The sequence below is a fragment of the Pleurodeles waltl genome, chromosome 12, assembly GCF_031143425.1.
Source record: "Pleurodeles waltl isolate 20211129_DDA chromosome 12, aPleWal1.hap1.20221129, whole genome shotgun sequence".
NCBI classification, from domain to species: domain Eukaryota; kingdom Metazoa; phylum Chordata; class Amphibia; order Caudata; family Salamandridae; genus Pleurodeles; species Pleurodeles waltl.
The window spans coordinates 631,793,445-631,810,565 of NC_090451.1; positions in this window are offsets into that span (position 1 = coordinate 631,793,445).

A 17,121-nucleotide genomic window follows, 5' to 3' on the forward strand; every position below is an offset into this window, starting at 1 on the left:
CCAATGGCTCTTTCTGAGGCGTCTGTGACAACAATGAATTGTTTGCTAGTGTCTGGGTGTCGAAGAATAGGGGCTTGACTAAAGGCTTTCTTTAAGTCCTGAAAAGCTGACTCAGCGCCTGGTGTCCAACAAAAACCTTTCTTTAGGTGTTCCTTTTTGAGGGTTTGAGTAATGAAGCTGGTTCTCTGGGCAAAGTCTGCTATGAACTGCCGGTAGAAGTTGGCTAGTCCCAGAAAACATTGAGTCTCCTTGATGGAAGAAGGAGATGGCCAGTTCAATATAGCCTGTACTTTGTCTGAGTCCATGGCAATTCCGGTTTGGTCTATACAGTATCCCAAATATTTCACTTCTATCTGATCAAATTCGCATTTTTCAGGCTTACAGAACAAATGATGTTGTCGGAGTCTTTCTAAGACTTGGCGGACGTGTTTGGAATGTTCCTCTGGATGAACCGAATAAATTAGGATATCGTCAAGATACACTACCACTGTTTGTTGCAAAAGATCAGAAAAGATAGAATCCATGAATCTTTGAAAGATGGACGGGGCATTAGTGAGTCCGAAGGGCATTACTCTATATTCGTAGTGACCAAAAGGTGTTCTAAAGGCGGTCTTCCACTCATCACCTTCTCTGAGTCTTAGCAGATGATAGGCTCCTCGGAGATCCAGCTTAGTGAACCTCTTGGCTCCTCTGACTGCTTCTAAGATGTCTTTGATGAGGGGTAGCGGATACCGGTCTTTGATAGTGATCCTGTTTAACCCTCTGAAGTCGATACAGGGACGCAGGTCTTTGGTTTTCTTTGGTACAAAGAAAAGAGGAGCCCCGGCGGGTGAAGAGGAGGGAGTTATTAACCCACTTTGTAGATTCTCATCTAAGTACTCCTTCAGAATTTGTTTCTCTGGTTCGGTGAGGGAGTACATCCGCCCAAAAGGAACTACAGTGTCTGGCTCTAAAGAAATGGCACAGTCGTATTCTCTGTGGGGTGGCAATTCAGGTCTTTCTGGCTTCTGGAATACATCGATATAGTCCTGATACTGTCTGGGAACTCCCTGTAGAACATTAATGGATCCTCCCACCTGGGCAGGTGCTGTTGAGAGACTTTTTGGGGACCAATAATCCCCGGCCGGATAGCAATGGTGTTGACAAAAATGGGAGGATAACGAAATGGTTTTTGTTTCCCAGTTGATGTAAGGATTGTGCCGTGTAAGCCATGGAATTCCCAGGATCATGACATGGTGTGGTGATGAGATTAAGTCAAACGAGAGAATTTCCTGATGTTTACCGAACTGTAAACAGAAAGTAGGGGTGGTGTATTGTACCGGTCCAGAGGCCAAGCGTGACCCATCAACAGTATGTACCTGTTCTGGTATTTCTTTGGGTATTTGTGTTATTTGTTGTTCTTTGGCCCAGGTTTCATCTAAATATAGGCCACTGGCTCCGCAATCCAATAAAGCCAAAGTTCTTGCTTCACGGCCATCAGTTAAATGGAGGGTAACTGGTAAGAGAAAAAGAGCAGTTCCTTCCTCCCTGGAAGAGCAAATAGAAGGTATATCACGATATCCCGTCCTCACCCTTCTTACTGGGGACGGGAGTTGGCGTTTCCCAAGGGCTTGGTTGGACGAATGGGGCAGGCGCGAATTAGGTGACCAGCTGCACCACAATATAGGCAAAGCCCCTTCCTTCGTCTATGTTCCCTTTCGCTGGCGGATAGAGGTCCGCGAGCTGTGTCAATCTGCATGGGCTCTTCCTCGGTATTCCCTTTGGATTCAGGGCGGGCTTCCTCGGAACGATGGGCGAAGGGACGAGATGGTACTGAGTGAAAAGGCAAACGACTCTTCTTTTTCTCCATTCGTCGTTCATTTAACCGATACTCTATAGTTAGTGCTTGGTCCATCAACCCTTTGAGGTTTTCTATCCTGGCAGAATGTACTAGTTCATCTTTGATGTCCTCTCTTAGACCTCTACGGAAGAGTGTCACCAAGGTACGTTCCACCCAGGTTGTTTCTGCAGCTAATTGTCTGAAACGGGTGATGTATTGTAATACATCCTGACTCCCTTGTTGGACTTCGCAAAGAGCCTCTTCTGCTGACGCCTCGAGTCCAGGGCGTTCAAACATCTGTTTAAAAGTAGTGATAAAGGTGGAATAATTAGATAGACAGGGATCGTTTCTGGTTACTAGAGGTGTGGCCCAGGCCAAGGCTGGTCCTGATAAGGCACTAATCAAATACCCCACCTTGGTCTTATCTTGTACAAATTGCGAGGGGCGAAAGGCAAAGTACACCGTTAAGGCATCCAGGAATTCTTTTAATGTGGTGGGATCCCCGGAAAATCGAGGTGTAGAGGCGGCTACTGCAGGGACATCTGTGGTCCTGGAGGCAAAGGCTTGTCGATAAACAGTATTCTCAGTACGTAATTGCTGGAGTTCTTGAGCCTGTTGTTGTATCGTCGCCAGTAGGTCCTGGTTAGTAGGTTCCGTGTTTACCACTGGGTTATCCATAGTTCCGGACTGCAACAGGAATTGTGGGCGTTGCAATCTGTCGCGGTTCTCAACGGTCTTACCCTCGCAGCGGAGAGGCGTAGGGGAACGGTCCTTGTTCCGACGGGTTCTGCTCTGGCCGAGGTAGGGGCGACCCCTTCCGGTAGCCACGGTGCTGTTTGGTATGAGCGAACCACTACAGTCCGTGCCCTCCAGAAGGAGTCCCAGAGGAAAAACCCCAGTAGGGTAAAAAACCTCCACAGGAACTCCCTGAAACGAAAAGGAGGACACCAGGGTATTAGGACCGCAGTTCAGGAAGGCAGGAAAACAAAGCAATCAGGAACAGACAGGATTCGCAGAAGGATATCAAATAGGAGCGTGACTATCACCAAGGAGTGTTGCAACGCAATGAACAGGCAGTTGGAATCCCCTTAAATACCCCTGGACAGGAAACAGGAAACAGGAAGTAGAACACCGCCATCTTGGATTGGGGAAAAGAAAACAGTAATGAATTAGGTATGTGTGTTAAACAATGCATGCTGGGTAGAGAGGAAGTGGTAAGCATGCTGGGAAGAGAAAAAAGGCAAGTATAAAGAACCCCCAGTGTAAGGGTTCGGTTTGTCCTAGGAACATCGGTAAGTGGTGGTGGGCAGGTGAATACATGCAAGAAAAATAAATGTTAAGCGCATAATGCGCTGTGTGCGGCCATGCCTGAAACCCCCTCGGGGTTTCAGGCTCTGCCGCGTCTGCCTTTAAGGCAGAACTTGAAAAAGGGGGAGCGGCGAGCGCCGTGACCCCCAGACCGGCTCCCTGGAGCCTTCATGGCCCTCGCCGGAGCCGCGGCGACCCCCGCGACCTGGGTGTCTGCCTCGGCGTCTACCGCGACCCGGGCGTCGGCCGCGGCAAAATTAACGTGCCGCGCCGCGGCAACCTGAGCCCGCGGCCGCGGCGAGCGCCGCGGTGTAACAGCTGTAGCTGCAGTGCAAGCCTCAAGAGAGGTGGTTTGGCAGTACTGGGGGTCAATGGTGGAGCCCCCAGGATGCATGGGATTGGACCCTCAATACCAGATTTGGAATGGGGGGACAGTTCCATGATCTTAGACACCTTACATGGCCATATTCTGAGTTAACATTGTGAAGCTACATATAGGTATTGACCTATATGTAGTGCACGCATGTAATGGTATCCCCGCACTCATGAAGTAAGGGGAATTGGCCCTGGACAACATGGGGGCACCTTTGCTAGTGCAAGGGTGCCCTCACACTTAGTAACTTTGCACCTATCCTTCAGTAAATGAAGGTTAGACATATAAGTGACTTATAAGTATAAGTTACTTAAGTGCAGTGAAAATGGCTGTGAAATAGTGTGTGCGCTATTTCATGTAGGCTGCAGTGGCAGTCCTGTGAAAGGGGTTGTCCGAGCACACACATTAGGCCACAAACTATTAGCACTGGGGTCCTGACCAGCAGGATCCCAGTGAGACAGGCAAAACATACTGACAAACAGTTTTGAAATTGGGGGTAACATGCCAAGAAAGATGGTACTTTCCTACACCCATGCACTTGACATGGGCAGTACAGGGGCCCACATTCACAGCTCCATTATGAACAGGCTGCAATGTTAAGGCTCTGTAGCCCGCTGGGCCGGCAGGGAGAAACACTGTTTCCACCCAACAGCCCAGCGGGAAGCCATAATAGGGTCGGCAAGGTTGAGGCTGCACAGGCTGCCTGATGGTGGTATGGCATTGGTGAGGTCCATTGTGTCAAATGCTTCCATGAAGGAAACGTATTAATCGTGATAGAACACATATCTGTTTTTTCTCTTCGTCTGCATAGTAGGTGATCTGCCCCTGGAAACATTATAAAAAGTTGTCATCTTTTCATCACTTTTTGCCGTAGATGTTGAAGAAATAAATGCAGAGCAGTAAGTTTTGTAAAAAAATTTATAGTCACTAAGCCTGCATTGGTTTTGGCCTTTGATGTCATATGGGTGACACTGTCGTTCAAATACAGAGGGGTGGCCTTGTGTAGATAATCTCTTTATAGGACAATGTAAGGAAAGCAGATTAAAAATATGGTTGCAATGCCCAAAAGTAAACATGAAATATACTTTTCTGTTGAGGATCACTATATTTGATTAAATCTAAGGATGTGCTGTGTTCCGCTGAATTTATTGAGGCGGGGGGAGGGGGGTGTTATGGGTAGTGGAAATACTAGACTGCTAGGATAATGATAACCAGATGTAGTATTTTTTTCATATGTCTACCCATTAGTCATTAGCAGGAAATAATCTACTGACCCGGTTAGTCTGGGAACAAATGCTGTTTATGAGTAAAAAAGTAGGGACCTTTTAACAAATATATATAACATTTTCACATACAGTTAAGTGAAACGCTGCATGTGTGAAATGCACATGGGTAGATGTGATGAAGTGTGAGTAAGGTTCAACAATACATGGTTGTAAAACCAGATATAGTTATTAAATCATCTGTGGTTAGTCATCAAATAATGTGTGGTGCTGAGGTATGTACAATGACTATACAATGACTAAGATCTGGACACATATTAAACAAAAATTTCAGAGTTCCAGCAGGGAAAGAGAGTCACATCTACCTTCTCCATAGTTAAATTATCAGGAGCAGGGCGGCACATAACGAGAGTTACAAAGCTCAAGCTAAAAAGTTGAAGTGTGAAATGCAGAACCCCAGACCTAAATGTGCATCATGGGCTAGCTACTGTGTTCAAATATGGGCAGTATCATGTGGTTTCGAGTTGTCACCATGCTATATCATCATTCAGTACATTGATATAAGTTTGAAGTTGATAAACCCACCTCTGTTAGTTTTCCAATAGCCTCTTATTAGGATTGATATGCCTGTCCTCTAGTCCATGTTTGTCGAGGGTGGCCCATTCACTGTCATGTTCATTATGTCTTTTTTCCTAAAAAAATGGTTTGTTGTATGTGTAGAATTGTGCTTGCATCTTATGTTGGTTCTTTGCTCACTGAGCCTTATGCAAATTATTCAGATTTTCATGTCATGCCTAAGGCCACGAGGACAAGGGATCAAGTATATGAAATTGACTGAATAGCATTTGATATGCTTAATGAGTCCCCATTTAGTATTAGTCCATATTATGTGACTTTCATGGCCTTCGTAAGTGGAAGAACACTGCATTTCAAAAATGACAAGTGAACACTGAAGTTATTGGTTGTTAGCTGTTTGAATGGGGGTAAGTTTGCAGCAGGGCCTTGCGGTTGCGTTCTTTTTTCATTTTTGCTCTTTGTGTAATCTTTTTGGGTTATTGTCAGTTTTTGTGTTTCTTTGAAAGGTGGTTATTCTGTTTTTCAAAATCTGATTTCAGTACAGCTGGGTCTTAGTCTGAGAAACTGACGAAAAGCAGATTTTCTTTGAGAGCCCATGGATTGAAACTGTCAAAATGCAGAAGAGTGTTTTTGTCAGATGGTTTATAGAAGACATGTTTAGTGTTTAGTTGTGCATCTTTTGGAGTGACTCTGAGATCCAGGAAGGGTAGTTAACTGTTGCTGATAGTATTAGTGAATTTTAGTTAACAGCCTGATGGTTTAACAACTCCACATGCTCAATGACCTGATCTCTACTCCCATTCCAGATGATAACAATATCATCTATGTATCTATGCAACATGTGTAGGTGTATCCTGAGGCGATTGTCACTGGTGTGGATATTTTCTTTCTATCATTGGTGGGCATGGGGACATTCTAAACTGGAAGTGTATGTACTACCCATGGAAATGCTGTGGATTTAGTGGTATATTGCATCTTCAAATTCAAAGTCATTCACTTTGAGCGCCAAACATAGGTGCTAGTAGTAGGGGTGCAGGGTGCTGCAGCATACTCGTTATAAACATGCTGGATTTCAGAAGCTGAGTGAGCAATGAAGATGCCTTTAAATTTTGTTTTAATCTTGTCACATTTGCTACGGGTCAAAGACAGAGGTCCAATGTCAGGCATGTTCCTTTAACTTCTAGAATGCTCTTCCCATCCTTTAGAGTTAGAGGATTTTGTAAAGTGAACTATCTGGCTGACGATCTTTCTTGGGTACAGGGGTGTGAGAGGAAAGGATGTAGGATGTACGTTTTATTTCTAACACATGTAAATGAAATGAACAAATATTTCAAAACATAGCAATGAAGAAAGCACACACAAAGCACAGTTTTTGTAATTCTGTAACAAATATTATAATAGTATTAAAACAAATAAAGACACTTTACTTGGTGAGGAGCAAATGATAAGTATTTGCTAAAACTTAATTTCCACACATTAATGTGTGTGCATTATATAGTTTTATCTGTAAATGTACATGTCATTACGAATTTTGTGGCCACTTCAATGGACAATGTGTGTTGTCTGAAATTGACTTCACGCTACTACCCCATGGTTTAGTAATATGTTTGCAGCAGTGTGTTCTAAAATGCACAACTAGCTACATTCCACAACCTTACCACTCTCTCTTCTGCTGAATTGACATGGCTCATTTGCTGTCTATACTTGTTTTTTGTGTGACACTAGGATTTGTTACAGTCGACATGAGTTCGGTGATTTAACATTGATGGTAGCACCACACCTGGAAAATTGTTCTAGCACCAATGGTGCCAAATTCATACAGTCCATAGCAAATCGTTTTGGTGTGATATACTTCCACTAGGTATTCATGAAGACATTTTCAGCAACCCTTAAGGTTTAGTCCTAAGGAATTCCGGCATACAGCCATTCAATGCCTAAACACAGCATCCATTTTTGTGAGTCAGATGGTAGATTCTCCAGTATGTTCAGTATGTCTTTTGCCCCCTTTAGGTAGGAGGATACTTTGAAAACCAAGGTTTTGGGGGACCAGTAACAGAATTTTGACGGTTATTTAAGGACAGATCCAATACCAGCTACTGTGGAGCATTGAGGTGGGGAGCAAACATGCTTATGAATTTTAGACACTAGATAGAAATAGGACATTCTAGGATATTTTGCTACCAGAAGAGCTCCCTCATTTTTAGTGATGCAGTCGTCCGTCTCTGCCTTTTCGACTATAATCTTGATTTCAATTAGTATGTTATTTATAGGATTAAAACTACTCATCCACTAATTAGAAATGTCCTCAATTAGCCTGAGGCATTTTTGCCAGTAAGAGGATACTGAGCAACAAAAGAGACATACTTGGGCTCGTTTAAATGTATTACAGTTTCCCCAGATTGGTATATGTTACTACAAATATTTTACATAAATAGACAAGGGGCACACCTCTATAGTTTACTTTTCTAGTTGATTCATGTGTTTCGTGAAGTTTTCGCTCCCTGAGGGCAACATAATGTTATATTGCATACACTAAAACAAAAATATAAAACAGACCAGTAAATAAACTCCTGTAAGTGAAATTCTTTCTGCTTGTGGAAAACATGACACAGTACCTTGATTTGCATTCCATTGTCATGCATTCGGAACCATAAAGGTTAACCACGTACGCAAACATTTAGGAATCATATATTTATAAAATGCATTTCATGTACACATAAATTTGACTATTTCATAATAGTTAGGTAAGATAAGTATTTCTTCAGCTTTCAGTGGCTCCTAATTTGGAAATTATTGCTTAGTTGATAATTCATTTTGTTATAAACACTGAAGCACACAATTTCCTATTGCTTTTACATCTTTCTTAAGTTTAGCGATGAAAATCGTATAAAAAAATCCCCCAAACCACTATACCATTAGGTGCATCTTCATATCCCCTTTACTATTATTTGCGGTTTTCCATATTCCAAATGTCTGCTTGTCCAAATTCATTAATTTGTATCTAATCCAACCGTTCAGTTGAATCGCTCACGTTTTAAGCTTTAACTCACAATTAAGCTATATCTCCCTGAAACAAAATCATAATTCCTATATTCTCTGAATCTCATTCAAATCTTTCAGTAAGTCTGACATTTAATCACACTCATAAACTTATCATTTAGTCCTAGTGATCCTTGATGGCTTGGGATTAGATACAGATAAAGGTTAAGCCAATGTAGTGATGTTGAATGTCTTAACTGCATTTGTTTTCTCATGGCTCCTTTTAGACCAACAGAAAGTAGCAAGAATAACAAGCTTAGCCTGGAATTGGTTTTCCTTTTTTTCTCAAGGATCTCTCTCTTTGCTGTCAACCCTTCCCCTTTCACAACCTCAATAATCCCTCTAAAATGTGAGGTCCACTGTGGATCTGCTTTATCTCCTCACCTCTTTAATATCTATATCGGCCCTTTGGTTAATTATCTTCTGGCTAGGATTAATAATATACACATGTATGCTGGTGACACACAATTATTAGTGCATCTGGATAATAAATAGGACTTTTGAACCCACTTCCAAGAGACTGATATTCATCTGAGAATCTCTTACTGTACTTATCATTTTAAACTGCTTAGGAATGTTACTCCATTTCTTAATGCTGATGCAAAAAATAGGCTGTTGCTGCCATTGTTGGCTCTAGACTGAATTGTGCAAATTCACTTTACCTAGGACTCATTGACCACTTAATACAATGTTACAATGTACACAAAAGATCCAGAACGATGCTCCATGCCTGGCAAATGGTATGGCAGTAGTGCATACTTTCTTCATTCACTTCTATACAGACTCTAACAACAAATCTGATTCACCATTAATTGTTATTCTTATTTGACATTTGTATACTGCACTGCTGAGGTCGAGCTACTCGCCAAGTGGACAAAGAACAGGTGTTCTGTACAGTCAGAAACTGAATTAGCAATTAAGATGCCTTTAAATCTTATTCTTGTCACATTTGCTCAGTGTTCAGAGACAGAGGTCAAAAGTCAGTTTGTCTTCTTGCAATGCAAATACTTTTCCTTGTGACTGCAGAGTTCTAGGATTTTCTAAGGTGAACTGTCTGCACTATGTGAAATGAAAGGCTGTTGGTATCAGGTTTTTCCTAACACATTTATATAACTAAGTCAACTTTATAAACATTTCAGTATATATTTCAGTAGCTGTGAAAGACCATTTTTTGTATTTCTGTGTGATGAAAAAAATATTTTATTAGGATGAAAAAAAAAGTCAGTTTACTTGGTGATGTGCAAATGATACATTTTTTCTGAAACCCAATTTTCCCAGATTATTGTTAATACACTATATCGTTTTATCAGTAAAGCTGCAAGTTAATGGGAAACTTTTTGGACATTTCTTGGAAATGTACTGTCCGTAAATGACAGTGCACTACCACATCATGCGTTAGTAGAATATTTATTAAAAGTGAGTGTTTAAACATAAACTGAGAAACAGTCCTGCCCTGACGGCAAAGCTATTAGTAAACTAAGAGGCAAGTCATGCATGGATCATGTGTTCCCTATATGTGGGCTAGATTTATTCTACACGGAACAAATGTTTAGTGTATTTAATCAAACAAATGTGGATTTTTTTTTACAGCAGAAATGCTGAACTCACATATTTGAAGGTGCAATCATATGTGAGAATGAAGAAAAAGGCGACTGTAAAATACAATATTTGCCTAGGAGCACACAATTTGAGACCTGTTTTCCGGTCAAGTACATTACAGTTAGGTCGAGTAGATTATTCAAGCTGCTCGTCCTGCAGGTCTAGTAACATTCTTGTGATTTTTTTAAGGCCTGCTCATAAATATTGAAGAACATGCTTTTAACACTGGACCGAAAGGGTTGACCTGTACATTCTTAAAGAGTCATAATATGTGCACACATACGCCACTGTCCTGGGGCATGGCATCAAAATGTATTTAAACTGTTTTGTGTCTTGAAGAATATTCCCTTTTGCTAGACATCTTTGCGGGGATCCTCTGCCATGTGCTAGTGCTGCTGAGTTGGCGAAGCCGTCTTGCTAAGTGGCACTCAACTAGCAGTGCTTTCCTAGGAAATGAAGAATTCAAGGGGAACCTCTTAAATGAAGTAAAAAAAAGCTGCCCCTGGTTGTTAAATGAAATGTGACAGTGTGGAAGGGTTCTGTCTGTCAGTGCATGTGAAGTGAATGGTGACTCACGCCTGGGTTCCCCGAGCGCTCATGCACTTGGCCGGATGTTTTCCTTGCAAACATCAATACTGTTGAGGGATGGCAGTTTGTGACTGCAGATTATACTAGGTCCCAGCACAAACAGTGTACTAATTGTCATTTGAAACATAGTCTGCACTCTTGTGTCATGGTACCACTACCTCTATTCTGTGCCATGCTCAGAGAAGGAAAAATCCCTACCTAATGTGGTGGAAAGCAGCTGTTATCCATTCAAATAAAGGAGGAATGTGACACCCCCAGTAACCAATAGTACAGCGCTGAGAAAGCCTCATCATTTAAGGGGACATGTGCTTTAATGAAGGGAGGGGATATCTCAGATCGACCTCGGGAGACGCCATAATGAAACAAGCAGAAAGTACAAAAGAACAATTACATGACTGCAAAGAAATGCTCTTGTGAGAAACAAAATCTTAAAAACAAACCATAAAGCAACTATAAATAAAAAATGAACGGTTTCATGAGCTGGGTTTGAGTCTCAGCGTCTGCTCACAAGCATGCTTGAAATGCGAAGTAACAGAAAAAAATTAAATCAAAGGGTGAAACAAAAAAACATGCCGACGACAAGCATGCTTCAAATGCGTGCTGGCAGTGAGGGAATAGGTAACAGTACAAACAAAGATGTTCCACACCATACTGGATGAAAACAGTACTTAAGACACAGGATACTGATAAGAGTAAACACACGAGGAACAAGCATTGGCAAATGCAGCAAATAGTGCTGCAGCCAATCAAAACAGAAGAAAAGTAAGTGGCAAGCACGGAAACCATTAAAAAGCAAGGAAAGTAAGGGTGTGGGATGTAAGTCCCTTTTAAGATTTATATTAAATACAATAGATTTCAAAAGACCAGCGCAGGCTCTGTGCAGGTGAAACCTAAAAAAGGGTAAGATACTAGGTGAAGATGCTATTCTAGCTTTTGCTGCAGTATGTGCTGTATCTCTAGGTAAGAACCTAGTCCGTTTTTGGAGTCCAGTTTTCACACACATATGGTGATATAAGCAATGAGGTGAAACACACAAGCTGCGAACGAAAAGCAGCATAATCATTTAGTTTTACCTTTCCTGACCTCTGACCTCCGACTTTTACAAAATTGAGGAATTATTGGATACAGGCAAGCAATGTAGACTCTTGTTTGGGCAATAGCTGTTTACATTGCAGAGCAGGGTGAATGTAGTCCTCAGAAACGCATTTAGAATAGAATTCTGATTTTTTTTTGAAAATATTTACTCTGTTGAACGGGTGGGAGGAATGAAGAGGAGAACCAAGGGCCAGATGTATGAAAACTGGGGTCAGTGAAATCAAAATGCGATTATTAAGAAATCGCTATTTCCGAGTTGCAAATGGCCATGTAACAAAATTGCGATTCAGAATTAGTGATTTCTTAAAAATCGCAATTTGTGGTTTGCGAGGCCCATATGCCGACTCGCAATTTGCATTCTCGCAATTTGTGATTTTTTTGCGATTCAGTAAAAAATCGCAAAATGCGAGAAAGTTCGAGAATGCACACCTGGAGGAGCCTGATGACATTACCAGCAGGAAATGAGTCATCCCAGGCAGTTTCAGGTGCCACACCCAAACCAGCATCCTGACTGAGAGCAGCCCAGCCACATTGAGCAGCACTCTGAAGGAGCAGCATCACCTGAGCCACAATGGAGCCCCAAGGTACATCACAGGAGAAGCAGGAGAGGAAGCGCAAACTCAAGTTCAGTGAACAGGAGCTGGAGGTACTAACAGAAGAGGTTGTGAGGAGCCATGACCGCCTCTTTGGTAAATCATCACTCCAGGTGCCTGAGAGCGAGAAGAGAATGTTATGGCTTGAGATCCAAGGTAAAATCTGCACCATTGGAGTGGCACAGTGCTCCATTGAGGAGATCAAGAAATGCTGGTACGACCTGCGGTCCCGAGCAAAGGAGAGGGTGGCAAGGAGACTTGCAGAGGCCAGGGGCACAGGAGGAGGACCACCAACCGAGCCACCTGCCACACCACTGGAGGACCTGGTGGAATCGACACTCCTCCCGGAAACAGTGACAGGGTTCACAGATATAGACACCTCCGCTCAACCGAGTACCAGCCAAGGTAAGTGCAATGTTGTCGTGTGAACCCAATATGTGCATGCATAAAAGCCCCTTAGGAATTAGCATGTAATGTGAAGTAGTGTGTGAAGTAGTCCAGTCCACATCTTAGAAGCATCACAACAATGCATTATGGGAGTTGTGGTTCACAAACTAGTACAGACAGTAGCATGACAATGTAAGGAAGCATAGTGGCACCAAAGGTAACACAACACACACTACACCATGTAGAGCATTTCCTGTAGCTTTATTGCCATTTCTGGACAGAGAATGTAACATACAGAACTGACATGCTGCATATTGTTGTTGTAAGTGGGCCTGGCCCAGCAGCCACAGAAATTCCGTGTGTAGGGGAGACGGACACACAGCAGCCCTCTGACTCCAACACCAGTGGGTCCGTCAACGTCTCCACTTTGCGCCGCAGGCCCAGGCCATTGCCACTGCCAGACCTCAGTGGTGACTCTGATGTGCAGCAGGAGGGGCCAAGCACACCATCTGCACCAGATAGGCGCAGCCAGATACCGGAGGACAGGGGTCATGCAGCACATCGCAGAAGTTCCACAGTGTCCCAGCAGCAACCGCAGGAGGCAGCTGAGGGTTCATCCTTGTTCGGGGGACTTGAGGCTGCTATGTTGCAGCAACAGCGCCTGCAAAACAGGAGAATTTTGAGTCTGGACAGGAACCTGAGAGTCCACAACAGACATATGATTTGCCTGCATCGGCGAATTGACACCCTGAACGACAATATCACCCAGCTGCGTGAGGGACAGGTGCAGGCCTTTCAGGAAACTAGGGAGCTTACCAGTGCAGTGCGTGACCTGTGTGAGGAGCTGCGCCACGAAAGGGTGAATCGACGCAGACATGAACACCGCTTCCGAACCATGTTTGCTAACTACTGCAGGTCATCAAACAGGATGGCAAACTCAACCGCACTCATCGCCCATCGTGCTGTGGCGGCCCAAGTGGAGGCTGCACACACCAGCAGGGATGTGGTCCAGGGCCTTGTCCAAATCACTAATGTGATTGAACTAGTCATGGGACAGAGATCGGCCACTCCCAGTGAGGTAGCCTTGGGGGACACTGAGGACAGTTCGTGCCTTAGTAGTCTGGCAGTACCTGCATCAGACACCAGATGGCGCAGTGCCAGGCGCACCACTGCCACTGAGGGTGACATTCAGGGTGCCAGTGAGTCAACTGGGCACCCCAGTGGTGTGCGTGGGAGGAGGAAGTGACTGTTGCCGCATTGACATTGGTGTTCCCACTATGATGTAATAGTGTGGGACTCAGTTCTTTTGTTTTTTTTCGTTTTTCTTATTCACCTGTTTACTTCATTTTTCACCATTCATTACCTGACGTAAGGTAATAAATTTCTATCACTACAGGTACAGTTGTCAGTGGATTTTTTTCATTCATACTCACGTCTGAAATGGTTGTGTGTGATGTCAGCACGCCTTTGCCTTCCCTCTGCTGCACTGGTCCTGTCTGCTGGCTGTAGAGGTGGTATGGGATCGTCATCCTCATCTGATTCAGTGTCACTGATTTCTATAGGTATGCCCCTGGTTGTACCTATATTGTGCAAGATTGCACAAGTAGCCACTATTCTACATGTGGTCTCTGGACTGTACTGTAGTGCCCCTCCACTTTTGTGGAGGCACCAGAAGCGACTCTTCAGCAGTCCAAATGTGCGCTCTACCACGTTGCGGGTTGCCCTGTGTGCTGCATTGTATCTCCGTTCTGCTGGTGATGTAGGTGTGCACTGCGTAGGCACTGTCTCCTGGAAGGGACAGAAGTTGTGATGAGTAACTGAGCCATCTGACATGTGTTCGCCATCTATGCACCAGTGTACAGAGTGACATTACCTAGTAGATATCCTTCTCCAAACTCCCCAGCTAGCAGTCTTGTGTGAATGCCGCTGTGGCGAAAGATGTACGAATCATGTGTGCTCCCTGGGTACCTCGCCACGAGATCAGTTATGATATAGGAGGCATTGCATATCACCTGAATATTCATTGAATGTTGGTATTTACGGTTTCGGTAAACATACTCTGTGGCTGATGGTGGACAGATTGCCACATGTGTGCCATCTATGGCACCTAGGACTTGGGGGAACTGTGCTATCTGGTAAAACTCTATTTTTGTCTGCTGTATTTCCTGTGGGGTGTGGGGGAATCTGATGTACTGTTGGAGTTTGCTTAGCATGGCGTAGATAAATGCATTGAAATATCTGGAGAGGGTACTCTGTGAAACCCCTCCAGCTGCTGCTATGACCCCTTGATAGCTCCCTGAGGCAAGTAGGTGTAGGGAGCATAATACCTGCACATGGGTGGGTATGCTGTGAGACCTTAGTGTTCTGCGCTGCAGTATGGGTTGTAGCTCAGCTATCAGATCAAGTATCATGGCTGAGTTCAACCTATACCTCTCAAATATTTCCTCCTCTGTCTGGTCAAATAGTGTAATGTGCACTCTGAAAATGTGCTCCTGTCTCCTCCTCCCTCTCCTCAAACCTGCCAAGATCCTCATCCTCCTTGCCATGACGTAGAGTGCAGCATTTGTGGAAAGGAGTTTGAGGCATTCTGGGCCTCTTTATATAGGTTGCACCTGGTTACCACCTGGTTTCACTTAGTGGTATTTTGCATGTGCAAAATGCCATTCTGCGAAAAACCGCAAATTGCGAATTTTTGATGCATCTATTTGCGACTTGGAATTTGCGAATCGCATTTTGCGCCTTGCAATTTCCTACTGGAAATACCGAATCGCAAAATGTGACTCGCAAAACCAGGTCGCAACGCAGAAAATCGCAGTTTTTGCGATTTCTTATTTTTGGTCTGTGAATGCCTTTCATGCATCGCAGACCACGTTTTTGCACTCGCAAACGGCCGATTTTTGCGATTCGCACCGTTTGCGAGTGAAAAAACTTTTCATACATCTGGCCCCAAGTCTTTTGATTAATTAGGCTCCCTAAAGCAAAAATTGTTTTTTGCCTATCAGCTAGTAAACTAAAGCATGGTTTGTCATGTTCTCATGGTAATCCATAAGGTAAGTATGTTGCTTGAGATCTGCTTGAGAAGCCAAAGCTTTTTAATTAATTTGATTGAGGCCAGATATTCAGACTCGTTCTGCAGTATTGAGCCCAGTGAATGCGGCATTTGAATTTGATGCCAGTGCCTAGAACCAGATAGAATACAAAGAATTGTATTAGTACTTATGACACAGTGGCAACTAGAGTCAATGTAGCTTTGTTTTCAATGCCTGACAATAGTAGATCTGTAGTTTTCCCCCAAAGGCCAGATAGTCAGTAATTTTCCAGTTCCACAGAGGTACTAAGGTCCATAGTTTGTACCTAAAATCAGAACCTACTAAATGGGGTTTGCAATAGTTAGTATTAGCAATTTGGTGCATAGCTGTTGGCTTGAGGCTCCATCTGGCTCGACACTTACAAAATGTGTTCAGGAGAAAGAAATCCTTAGTGCTAATGATGATCCTGTATGTGATGTACGGCGGCCTATTATAAAAGTCTTCCAGCCACTGTGAACCTGTAAAGTGGTTCTAAAGCTGGCGTGGCGTTGCTTCATAGCATTATAGGCAGCAGCAGTCTTGGTGCAGTGTCTGCATCCAGTGGGGCCTTTGCAAGTAGGTAATCAGATGGCCCCAGATAAACCTAGTTAGTTAAGTGTAGATAACACAAGTGGCATGGTTGCCTCTACTAGTTGCAATCCAAGAAAAGGGATCTTTCAAAGGAGTCTATGCATGTGGATAGAGGATTGAACTATTGAAATGACCTTAGGTTCCAAGGTGAGGTTGGGGTTGAGAGGAATTCTGACACTGCTGGCATGTATGGGTGGTTTTCCTAATTGCATCTGGATGGCTGATTTGAAGACTAAGGCCCTCATTATGAACTTTTCGGGAAATCCCGCCGAGTTCAGTGCTGGCGGTCGAAATAACGACCGCCGGCATGTTGAAGACCCCGCCGGCCAAATAAACAACATTCCGCTGTGCTGGCGGGCGGAAATAGTGTTTCCGCCTGTACATTGCCTTGTCGGCAGTGCAGCGGATGCAGCAGCACCCGTTGCGCATATCACTGCCTGTAAATCGGACAGTGACATGCGCGACGGGGCTGTGCACAGGGGCCCCCATTCCCCCAGCCTTTCCGCCAGGCATGGCTGTCCGGACCGCTATGTTCATAATGAGGGCCTAATTCCTGAAAGTGAGTTTCAGCTTTTGTGGCAATAAGTTTAAATTAATTCAAATTTCAGTTGCCTGCAGACATAAACCCCAGGCTCAGTGATTCATGTCAGGGGCTTATGGTGACTTGTGCCTTGTTGACCTAGCTGAAGCACATAACACCCTACTAATGAATTCATTTAGGTTTATGCTTCCAATGAGCTTATCCATTAGAATTACGTTGGTTCTGTAAAATACCCCTGGCTGAGAAGTCTCTCAAAAATCAAAATAAAACAGGTAATGGCATCACACCTTACAGAGAATAATGCTGTCAGAAGCCCTGTTG